The sequence below is a fragment of the Lissotriton helveticus genome, chromosome 11, assembly GCF_964261635.1.
Source record: "Lissotriton helveticus chromosome 11, aLisHel1.1, whole genome shotgun sequence".
In the NCBI taxonomy this organism is placed as follows: Eukaryota; Metazoa; Chordata; class Amphibia; order Caudata; family Salamandridae; genus Lissotriton; species Lissotriton helveticus.
This window is the reverse complement of record NC_136072.1, coordinates 383,727,793-383,740,109: the sequence shown is the minus strand read 5'-3', so window position 1 is coordinate 383,740,109 and position 12,317 is coordinate 383,727,793.

Here is a 12,317-nt window from a genome sequence, read left to right as displayed (position 1 = left end):
TGTCCTCATCCAGATTTGAAGTATTAAGCTCGCTGACAGAGCTAATCCCAGATCTTCCCCCCCAAAAAAGGATTTCAAACCTGATTCTTCTTCCCCATCCTCATCAGATGAATGATCCGACATAGAGAAAAAATTGCCTTCCCCTAAATCACTCTCCCTATTAGCACCTTCGAGACCCAAATCAACTATTGCATCCAACGCAGTAATCTCTTCTTGCTGCCCTGTTCGTGCAACTGCGGGTGTATTCATATTCACAGTCCCTCCTGTATCCACAAGCCCAGGTCCTGCCTCATGGTCTACACCTTTTTGATTTAATTGGTCATTATGATACTCCTTCCGCCGTGCTCCCTCAGAATGCTCACTCATAGATATTTCCTCATCATCATTTATTTCCTTTGCCAGACTCAGCGTAGATACCACAGCATGTTGTTGTTTTTGTTTTGGCAGAACAATTTGGGGTATCTGAGGTATCTTGGGTACCTTCCTGTCGCTCAGCTCTTGCATCGCAGTCTCTACACCAGCTTCATTGGACCCATCTTTTGTACAACTAGCTGAAAGGGCAGTCCTACTCACTGCGTTGCTGATTTGCTTAGTTTTACCTCCGCGACCAGTTTTTGGAGGCATGGCGTTGAGTATATTAAAACGAGATAGCCTTATTGTTTTAAAGTGTATGATAATATCTTAGATTTAAAAAAAAAAATTTAAAGCTCTCCTCTGAGACGTTATTACAATTGCATTTGGCCGGGTATAACTTGCTTTTTCCTTGACCACAAATATATAAAATAAAAAAAATTGGCTTGGGCAGCCTGTCTCACTTCGGCAGCCAACCACACTTACTGCCACTGTCTTCGCAACCACGCACGATCTCGCCAAACAGAAGAGTCTCAGCCAGTTGGGGCGATTAGAGCGAAACAATATAGCAAATCGCTGTTACAATTATCGCTCTTATCAACCGACGATGGTTCAGGCGAATACGGCAGTTCAGGGTGAAGCAATGTAGCAATATTACAATGTAGCCACTCGCTGTTGTCAATAAAGTTATTTGCCAAATAGCAGTCGCCTTGACTAAAGAAACACACTTTCCACTTTATGCACTCCTACCGGGAGTACTCCAGGAGTTATACTGCGTCTCTCTAACCATCGCAGACTCCCTTTTTTCGTAGTGCTCCGTTTAACAGTACTGCAGTACTATTGCCGCCGCCAAATGATCCCGGCGGCAGCGCTCACACAATGGAGCTCTGAACAAGCTGAAAGCACTCCCGACGTGATTTCTCAACATCCTCGCTTCCTAGCTCCTCGCTCCTGCTGACCTGCTGAACTGCCAGCCGCTGATCCGTTGATCAATTACAACCGCCAGAACAGCATAGGTTAAATCATTATATGTAGATAATCTTTTTTGCCTTTAGCGCGGCTTCTCCTCAGCTCGATCTCAATGCCCCCTCGGCTGTACAACCGTTGGATGGGGGAGCAACGCCGGAGCTTCTCACTCACACGTCCTGCTCGGACGCCATCTTGCCCGACCAATCATAAAAGACTATACACATATCAAATGCATTTTCTTTTCAGACAGAACATAGTACCTGAATTTCAATATCTAACCACTGTCCCTTCAATGGTTTTCAATGCAATGATACAACATTGCCCACGGGGTATAGGAGTAGCTCTGGGCTTTTTGTAGCAAGAATTATGGAGACATTCCAGGAAGACCCCAAGGTGCTAATATATATATATTACCTACTGGCGGCCACCAGTAGGTAGTTATAGTTAGGGCCAAGTTTCCATAGGAAGAGCATTTTTTGTTTTGCTTATAACTTTGGCATTGTTTGATGAATCTTCATGACATTTTCCAAACGAATTCTTTGTTCATATCAGGTCCTATGTTGAGAGTTTGGGGGTGATTCGTCAAGGGGGGCTGAGAAAAAAGGGGGGTCCCAAAATGTGTTTTCTCCATGCAATTTCCATGGGAAACTTTAGACAAGGCTACAGGTCGAACGGGTGAACGAAATTACTCCAAATTTGGCAGGGAGAAGGGTCTTGGTCTAGAAAGCACGCTTTTGTTTATTTGGTGTAAATCCAATCAGTAGTTTTGGAGAAATATTGAAATGTACAGATATCGATATTTGGGAATTCTGCGATCTGATTGTCTGAGGCGCTACGAGCACGAGCTTGCTGCCTATTGGCTGCGAGTGGTGCGAGCAGTTGCAACTAGAAAGTATTGGCAGCCATTTTGGGATTTAGTTGAAATGAGTAAGGGGGGAAAAAGGGCAATAAGAATAGTAAAGAGGAGGCTAGGAGCACTATAACCTCTGTGGGGGAGTGCGAAGCGAAGTAGTCACTCCTACCGGTATGAAAATGCGGTGTTGCTCAGAGTGACATGGCGCTGAGATGAGATGCTACTACACTCAGGTATGAAACCAAGAGCCTAAACCGTGAGCTCACTGATGTAAAGTGATGTGCTCTGGTCTTTGTATTATACGTGAGAAAGTAGTCTTAGTAGGCGTTTATACCATACAGGGAGTGGGAAGCGAACTACTGACCCCTGACGTGCGTTTATACTATACCGGAAGTGAAGTACTGACGGGTACCGGTGTGAAGACTCGGGGATCCAACCGAGCTGATTGCTGTAAAGTGATGGGCTCTAGGTGCTGTAATATATTGGCCGCTGTAGTATAACTGTGTAAGTAGTGTTAGTATGCGTTTATACTATACAGGGGTGGTAAGACAACTACTCACCCCTACTGGTCTGAAGACTCGGGGCCGAAACCGTGAGCCTAAATCATGAGCTCACTGTAGTAAAGTGATGTGCTCTGGGCAGTGTAGCATACCTGTGGAGGTAGTGATAGTTTACGTTTACACAATACAGGGTTTGGGAAGCGAACTACTCACCCCTACCGGTCTCAAGACTCGTGGATGAAACCATGAGCTCATTGCTGTAAAGTCATGTGCTAGGTGTAGTATTCTAATGTAAGTCATGGTAATATGTTAGTATGTAATGCTAGTAGAATGTAAGTATGTAATGTTAGAATGTAGGGCTGTCATGAGGGGAACCTTGGGGAGTTTGTACACTGTGCTGGAGAAGACGGTTGCCTTGCTGTCTGCTCCTGTTGGTGGCTGTTTAAGCTATCTTGTTTTCCTGCAATAAATCTACTTATCGGATCCACTGCTGTCTGCCTCTTCACTACATAAATTTGGCGACGAACGGGAGAAGGTAAAAAGAAGGCAGCACTCACCAATATTTCGAGCTTGCTTGCATTGTGCTGAAGACCCGTTTTCTTCGTGAAGCTGTTTTTACTCATCCCAGGGTCGTCGGCTCATTGAACTATGTAATCCGACCTCTGGTAGGATTTATATTTTTAGATTGTGGGCTTCCTCTGCCTCTTCACTACACTCTTGTTTCTGTACTACACATGCATGTGCAAGTAGTGTTAGTGTGTATTTATACAAATTCTGTAGGTATGCGGTAACCAATGCATCATGGTCCTAGGGAGCGCCACCCCCCAGGTGCAGCTCATGCAATGTCCTGGGGTGTGCATCTGCGGGACATTTATGTTTGCTATTACAGGGCGGGTGCATGGCTTCCACCCAGTGATAGCAAATCCTTGTTTGCCTTGTTGAAGCGAGAGCAGGAAAACCTTGTATCGCTTTAATAGAGCGGATCCGGAGGGTAAAGATGGAAAAAAAATGAAGGAGGGTCTCAACCGTTCATTTAAATGAGCCACCTGGTGGGTAATGTTCCGGGGCCAATCCTATTATTATATTGTGGGGTCTCTGCAGCACTGGGGACCTTAATCTCACATGTAAAATAGGCGTGGAAAGGCAGAGAGACGTTTCGCAGCCCAGGGGATCGCCACGTCCCCGGGTATTGTTTACTAATTGTGCAGGGGGCTTCGAGGCAAACTCAAGTCTGGGGATTGCCACCCTCCGGGGCTTTACTTAATATTCATTTTGTAAAAAGAAATTTTAAAAGACCTTTATTGAATGTATACGCGGAGGTGACAGATACATATGAGGTCCTACAACCCGCTGGGCCAGCCGCCACAAACACACTCATGATTAAAACTGTTCGGTAGTACACAGCCGTGTGGCCGACAACCCTGGGGTCCGGCGGCGCATGTTCAACCATTTCCCGCATACCCTCCTTCAATTTGCTTGTCTCTACGGTTTACATCCTTTACAATGCAACTTTTACCACCCAGTGCCTTTACGACGCAACTTTTACAACGCAAACCATTACAACGCATTGCGCTGGGGGGCGCTCTAGGATAGGGAATACGTTTAATTTACTGTCCAACACCTTCCCTAGTGTCCACGGGGACTGGAGTTGGAATAGTAAATTAAACTATTCACTATCCAGCACCCCAAAGCACTATGCGTTGTAAAGGTATTCATTGTAAATACCGCGTTGTAAAGGCATGCGTGGTAAAAGTATGCGCTGTAGCGTCATACATTCGTATCTACTGTCAGGTCTTAACTTTTTAAACTTTATTGTATCTGTGCCATCAACCATAACTCAAAACTGTGGCCAAGATAAATACTCACTCAGCGGTTATTTCCATGTTTGTTTCTGTCCACTGATTAACATCTTCGCATACTGTGATTAAAACACATGCCAAATCACAATCACGGTGTTACACCTGACTCTTCTACTGAGCTGTATTAACCACCCATACCCTCTAGACATCTTCCTCGTCTTCGTCTGAGCTTACTTCATCATCCTCTGGTAAGGGATCACAAAGCTCTTATCTGTACACATTCCAAGCGGACCACACCTTATTCCATTTACGGGGGCAGGCCCTAAGCACATACACAGCCCTCTCCGTGAACATTAACAAGTCAATGTTCCTACTCCACATGGATGCTGTGGGTGGTTCTGAAGCCCCCCATTTTTGTGCAATGTCTCTTTTAGCTACCATGACTGCCAATGTGGCCCATATGAGTCCATATCTAGTCAGATCGTTCGGGCTTTACTTAAATATGCAGGGTGGGCCTCGCCAGTCCCTGAAGCCTCGGTGGCCCTAGGTAGTGCCTTATTGGGTCAGTAATCACACAGGCAGTACTCATGGTGTTTTAAAGTGATAAACTCCTAGAACCCTTGCAGTTGTAGAATTACGCAGGCTTCATTTATGTAATAGTCTGTTGATTTATATTTGATAGGTGCAGCACACAATTACATTTTCCCTCATAACTTCCTATAAACAGCCAATTTTCACAATAAACTACAGACAAGTGTTGTCAGAAAAAGAAAACCCATTCACTCACTTATCTATTGGTAAAAAAATAACCTTTATTAAAACAACAAAAAATAAATGGAAACACACCTTTATTCGAACAAACAACAGTATAACATGAAATAAGTGGGTGGGACTCCTCCGGAAGCAGCGTACAAAACCTGCAAGACAAAAAAGAAACAATAGTATGTGTGCCATGTCCAAGAGAAAAAGAAAGGTAGACAGAATGAAAGGAAGTTAGTGAGAATGGGACAGAGAGGGAGTGAGTGGAAGGGAGAAGTGGAGGGAAAGTCAAAAGAACAGAGGGAGTGTAGTGTAGTTCCTATTATCCCAATAGGCTCTGCGCATTGGAATAATACCTCCAATAGTATAGACCTAGACCAGACGTTAACTAGGTCTTCTACTGTCGATATTAGACTTAAAGTTTTGGGTTTGCCAGCTAGCTCAGAGTTCACTAGAAACTTTCTCGAATAGACAAGGAGGAGTTGAACCTCCCTGGATAGACAAGAAGGGATTTAGTTTCTGACAACCATAGAACATGACAACTTTGCTCTCCCCTAATCAAGAGTGTATCTCTAGAGTCGTGTGAAAACAAAAGACAACTTATTTTACTCAGTCAGTACGTGCATTCTTAGTTTCACCAGATTGTAGAGAAAAGGAAGAGACGGGCGTGTTCAATAAAAGATGTTATTTATTGATCAGTCTCTTTTCTCGTACAAGAGAAATGAATCGATATTATTGCAATACTTATGGTTAAGTAAAGTGCATACAATAAAAGCAGAAGTATAAAATAATACTGTAAAAACATTTATATGGTTTCTAAGCCATATGGTGGTTTAAAATGAATAAAATAGATACATACATATAAACATTCGACTAATCGTACTCAACTGGTGCTTCTAACTACGCCTACCCCAGTGTACCTGACCTAAGCCTAATACGTGGGCGGGGATAGAAAGTAGTAGTTCAAGTTAAGTTTGGTTTGCCAAGTGACTGATTCAAGAATTCTCTGCAAGGGGTTATTCAGTTCCGTACCTTGAATCTAGGATGATTGAGGGATGGTATCTCTCATCTTTGGTCTCGATATTCCAGGCTGCCTGCAAGGGCTGCTCGGAAGCGCCGGAGCTGGATTTCTCGGCAGGAGAAAGGCAGCGTCTCGTTCTCAGCGCGTCAGGAAGGCGGGGCAGCGTCAGTGGGCTTCGCTCTCTGCTGGGCTTCGGCAAGTCTCGCTGCTCCGATCTCGTCACCACCGCGTGTGTTTGCTTAAGGCAATATCGGTAATATTTATACCTGTAAGGTGCCGAGATTGACGTAAGGATGGACATAGATACGTCAATAAGGATGTCATACGAGCTGGTCGTTAGCACATTCTTTTACTGAAGTTCTCGGTGAAATCAAAACAATGGCCGCAGGGTTTTTCCCAGGTTGTCATAGGTTTGATTTGTTTTGATAACTCCGTATGCCTTATCAGGGGCTGGAGGAATATTGCTTGCCTAATTAGATGGCAAGCGTTATGACCTAATCAGATAACGCGCTCCTGTGCCGTGGTCTGGCGTAATCAGATAACGGTTTCTGCATCATGGGATGGCTGCTAGTTAATTTGTTAACCAGAATAGGGTCAGGAATAGGGGGATCGATACAGAACCTATAGGAATACATCACACCCACTCCACGCTAACTATGGCCATATTTACGAATCTAGGCATAGTAAAACATACTGTAGAGTATCGTGTATACCTTACCACCCCAAAATACACATAATGCATTTTGAAATTATGTAACATACGGGAAAAAAAATAGTCATATGTACTATATGCACTCAAGCAGTAGAATAATGCTAAAATAATCACGCATATGTATACATTATTAGTAATTGAATATTAGAATTACACATGAAATGGCTCTTAATACAGAAGAAAAGTTCGAGACCACTTCATCACAGTTCAAAAATATTTATAAACATACCAGCGGGCAGCTAATGTCTATGAAGTTTCTAAAAATAGAAATTAGTTCTCTAAGAATAGTTCTTACTTTAAGCAGAAGAAAAGTGTCCCGTAAAATTTAACAAAAATATTTTGGGGCTGCTAAAAAATTGCTGTCCGTGAACTGGAGGAAAAGTCGATCTTGTTACTTTATTATTAAAGTTGAAGGCCAAATTCAAGGTGTCGGGAACGCCGTGTGCTAGCTTGTTCAAGAGTCGTTATTTCTGCTCTGGTGAGAACATCATATCGTTGAGACTGCTGAAAAAGCTGTCAACAGCTTCCTGTGAGAGTTCCACTAACTCGGAAAAGGATGTAACCATGCATTCATGTGCATGATTGTCTCCATTGACGTTTTGAGTAGTATTGCTGACAGAAGGTTGTACCTGATCGATGCTGCTTTCATCTTGATCTTCACTACCCCTTAATCGTAGTGGTGAAGTTTCCACGAATGCCGTCATCAGGATTGGCAGCCGTTGAGGGCAGCACAATGCATGAGCCTTTACCGGACCCAACAATGTTTCTGCATCCATTGGCGCATCCGATTGTAGCGTCAGACAGGTGTCCAACACGCATTCTTCTCCGCACAGCATGCACCTTAATACAGGTAAAACACATCTTTGCCATATCGGCCGAAATGAAAGAAACCAAGTCATGTTCAGGTCTCTAAGCCGGGTTAGTCCCAGGATTTTTGATATCCGGTCCCGGTATCCAATGGCTCAGATTGTTTCTTCCCTTGTCGCAGGTGTTTTGTCTGTGACATGGTTTGCCATAACGAAATATAAGGACTAAGAATAGGATTCCTGCAATTAGTCCCAAAATGAGGGGAACTCCTCCAAAAATCGAATGGATGAAGTCTGGAAAAATACCCAGTATGGCTTTGAATGGTGTTAATGCCATCGAAAATACTGTCTTAAATACATTTGAGACTCCACTGGTATCAGAAATATTTAAGATTTCATTCAGGATTTCTGCGAAATGTATGGGGGAATTAGTTGATAACAATGAGTGAATCTCTGCAGTCGTCCTTGCGACTAGGAGATCATACGTTTCTTTTGATGACGTGAGCCTGGTCGGCGTCTGAAGAAGCACTGTTTTCATTCTGCTTAAAGTATCAACTCGAATAGAAGTAATTTTCAAGTTAGGCCATGCCCTTGCCTCCCTGTCTGGAAAGGAGCTGGGGAACAATAAGCGTCCACAGCACATGACCTTCGCAGTCGTACTGATGAGATAAGGAACCCCGGGCTGTAGACTACAACATCTGCGATCCACAATTAGAATGTAACTCCCGTTATAGAGTCTTTTAAAGAATGGTTCTATCTCTGTTGCAGGTGTGCCTAGCTGGTGACATGAAAGGTTATTTGAGTTCCCTTCACAGGCTCCATGCAAACTAATTCCATTACACAGAAGTGTACCGCTTAGTGACATTGCACAATTATTGCCACTAAGAAACACTTTCTGTCCTTTATTACTGACACATGCATGTGAATAGGGCAAGTTCCATGTTGTCTTAATGTACCCTTTTCCCAATTTTTCGTACATGCCAGCCTGTATATATTTTTGGCAGTATTGAAACCTGAAAGTAGATATCGGAATATTAATTATCCCATGTATTATCCATTCAATGACAGGTCGTTCTGACATTGTCAATGGTAATCTCTCGAGTTTCTCAATGCTCAGGATTGTATAATCAGCACCCTTCTGTGCCATACTGATCTGTTTATCAGTAAGGTTAAAGATATTGAATAGTGACGTTGTGTTGATTAAACGCCAAGGCACATAGCCTGAACGCAGATTTTGTAACGTCCAGCCAAGCTGTACAATAGAACGCAATTGAGACTGACCGTGTTGTAACAACAGTAAGTCTTGCGATATTATGTCGATTGCTGATGACACAATGCTGTCCAATGAAAAGATTCTGGAGGACAGAGTCATTAACCCATTGTCCACTACAGAAAGCGATTTTTCCAAATTAATACGGTCAATTTCCCGTATACTTTCTGCTGTCTCAATTTGAGTTATCTTCCAGGCCTCGTTGTAAGCTGCATATATGGAGGCTGCTATGAAGCGTTTTTGACGCTGTTTGCGTGGTCCCATAATGAAATCACGCAAGTCAGCACCATCAGTAAGTAAAGTTAGGTGTTGCTTAATTTCTGTCAGTGTGGAAGTTTTTAGCCATTGGAGGCAGAGTTTGCCCACACTGTAGGTGGTGATTATCCCTGGGTGTTGTCTTTGGGAATATCTAGGGTCTGGCCTGGTCAATGTGAACCCCTGTGTTTTGTTCAGGAATCTGTCTTGACAGTTATTAGTATCTGTGGGCCAGATCAACCATTGTTTCCAATCAGGATTTGTTCTGTTTTGGTTTAATACATAGTTTACGTCTATCTCTTCATCTGCAGAGTTATTGCTGTTCATTGTTGGTTTTGGAATAGACGGTTTATTTAAGTCTTTGATTTTGGCTAATCCAAGACAGGTAGTTTGTTGAATAGTTTCATTCAAGAATATAATTTGTTCTGGGATCATGCAGGCTCTAAACAATGATTCTATACCTTGTACTTGCCATTCTTTTGTACCCCAAACACTTTTTACTTCAACATTTTTGTCCCAATAATCAAAACCAAATGTATTCATTTGTTCAAAAAATGAGTCTGAATATATCAATTTTGTGTTTGTAAGCATGGTTTTTGTTCCTGTCTTATTTGACAATTTGAAATAAAATGTTTCAGCATTACTTGTGTTGAACCCTGAAAAGTATGAATATTTGTCATAAAAGGTTCTTGAGCTTCCTTTTGGAGCGGTTGCACAATGTTCCCATTGATTATAATTTAAAACATTTCTAGGTTGTGCTGATTTATGTAAAAAATGGTTACCATAGTGGTTGTAGCAGTACATACTATCATAATTAGACGAACCCTGCAAATAATCATGTTTGGTAAATTTAGCAGACATCACTAGGTCAGACATCATGTCATTGATACTTTCAAAGTCCCAATCATCAGCAAATGAGTTTGGTTTTACAAAGTCACTCAACGAGATCTTGATTTGGTGTGGATATTTGAGGATTTCAACCGGACCATAAATTTCATAGTCAGTATTGTCCCATGCTACCCCACCCGGTATAGGATTGGCTGTGAAATTGACTGAAGAAAGTTCTCTTTTCTTGACGTGTGAAGACGTGTGTGGCTTGAGGATCAAGTTGATTTTCTGGCTTGCTGTGTCCATTTTAGCATATTTTCCCTCAATGAAGCATCCCAAACATAGTATCATGATGAGCCAAAGTATCAGGATAAATACACCAAAGGACACCCAAAATTCAATCCACAGAGAAATCAGATAGGTTTCTTTCAGCTGTTTCAAAAGTTCCTTAGCTTTATCTTTAAAAGTTTTTGTTGATGGCTGTGTCTTTGATTCACTTAGATCTTCAGAAGAATCTTCAAAGTTGATGAAGTAGCCGGATGCCGTTCTGTCTATTGTTCCAATTGCTTCAGGATTACTGTTTCTTGCAGCTTCAGCATATTCATTTGTTACTTCATTGTAGGTTGATGTGTCTCTACTAAATGTTTTTATTTGGGTTTTCAGAGGTGTGAGTTCCATTGCATTGTTGCATAGTCCTTGTTGTTGTTCTGTAGGCGTTTCGAATGTGATTAGCCTTTTAGTTAGCACCTCTGTACTTGTAGCAAACCTCGGTGTTCTACTACTTATCGGGAGTCCACTTGGCCTACTGTTTGTTATCGGCCACATGATTGTGGTTTTACCAGGTCGATGGATACAACTCGGTTCTCCTTTTTACCAGCAAGCGGCGGTAGTACAACTGATCTCGTCCCGTTGATGGACAAGACAGGAACTGCTTTTCTGTAAGAAGGCCCAAATTCCTTCTTTACCGCGATCTTTTCTCTGACTAGATCCCCGACTTTTGGAATCCAGACAGGTCTTGCTGGGACAGGTGGTGGTTCTTCAGTGGTTGTTGGCTGCTGTTTCAACTTTATGTTGCTCAGGTCTTTTCTTGTTTCGTTTAAGTCCTGCAAAATAGCCAAACGGTCTTTGATATCAAAGCCTTTTTCTTTTACCACTGAAGTCTGACTGTCAAGATCTAAGACTAACATCCTAGTTCCAAACAACAATTCGTACGGACTGAATCCCCTCAGAGAATTTCTTGGCAAGTTGTTTAGACTACGTTGGACACTTATTAGATGTTTGACCCACCCAGCTCCCGAACCTAATACCTTTGCTGTTATAGATTGCTTTATGCCTTGGTTTTTTCTTTACACCATCCCGTATCCCTCAGGAATTAAGTGAGAAGAATCCCGCTTCGCTATGCTCATTTGGCCGTGCTTTCCTTATAAGCTCTAGGGCTAAAGGGAAAACATTGGTCAAACGTAGCATGCTCCTAGCGTATATGCCATTTAGACTCGCAAATCTTTGTATAACAGTCCCGACGTCAGCGGAGTGCTGTAGTCTACATTTATAAGTGGAAACTAGTCTTTATTTGTTAATGGGACGCATTATTTACACTTGTTTCACTGATTATTGTTTAGCCCTTATTGCGTGAAACGCCATGGTATTACCCCGTTCCTCTCGCCGCTGCGATCTCTGTTGCAGCCCGGGCATTTTTTTACAAAGATGTGATGATGCAGGCTCATGCCTGGCCACCAGTACACTGATTGTAGTTCTTCCAGAGAATCTTTTAGTTTGAGGTGTCTGAGACCCTCGCCCATATGTGCGTCTGCTATTAACAAAGTTCTCCTGTCCTTGTTTGGAATTACTCTATCCCCCACTCCAGGGATTCGAGCAAAAGGAACGGAGTTCGCATCGATTATGTATGTATATTTGAGTGGGTAACTGATCGGTAACACTGAGAAGTCGCCTTTTGATGACGTTTTCACCGCCAGCATTGTTTCACCGTCAATGTATTTTACTGCACGCTTTTTTCTAGCTACAGAAGCCGATTCAGTTGCTACCGCTGTGGCTTTCTCAGCCAATGAATTCCCTGCAACGTGAACGCCATCACGCTGATGACTCAGTGAGTGTATCACGTGAGTCTTTGGTAGTTCTTTTTTTAACAGAACTATTTGTTCCCAAAGCAGTTTTTGTTTTATTGTTGCACCTGTGT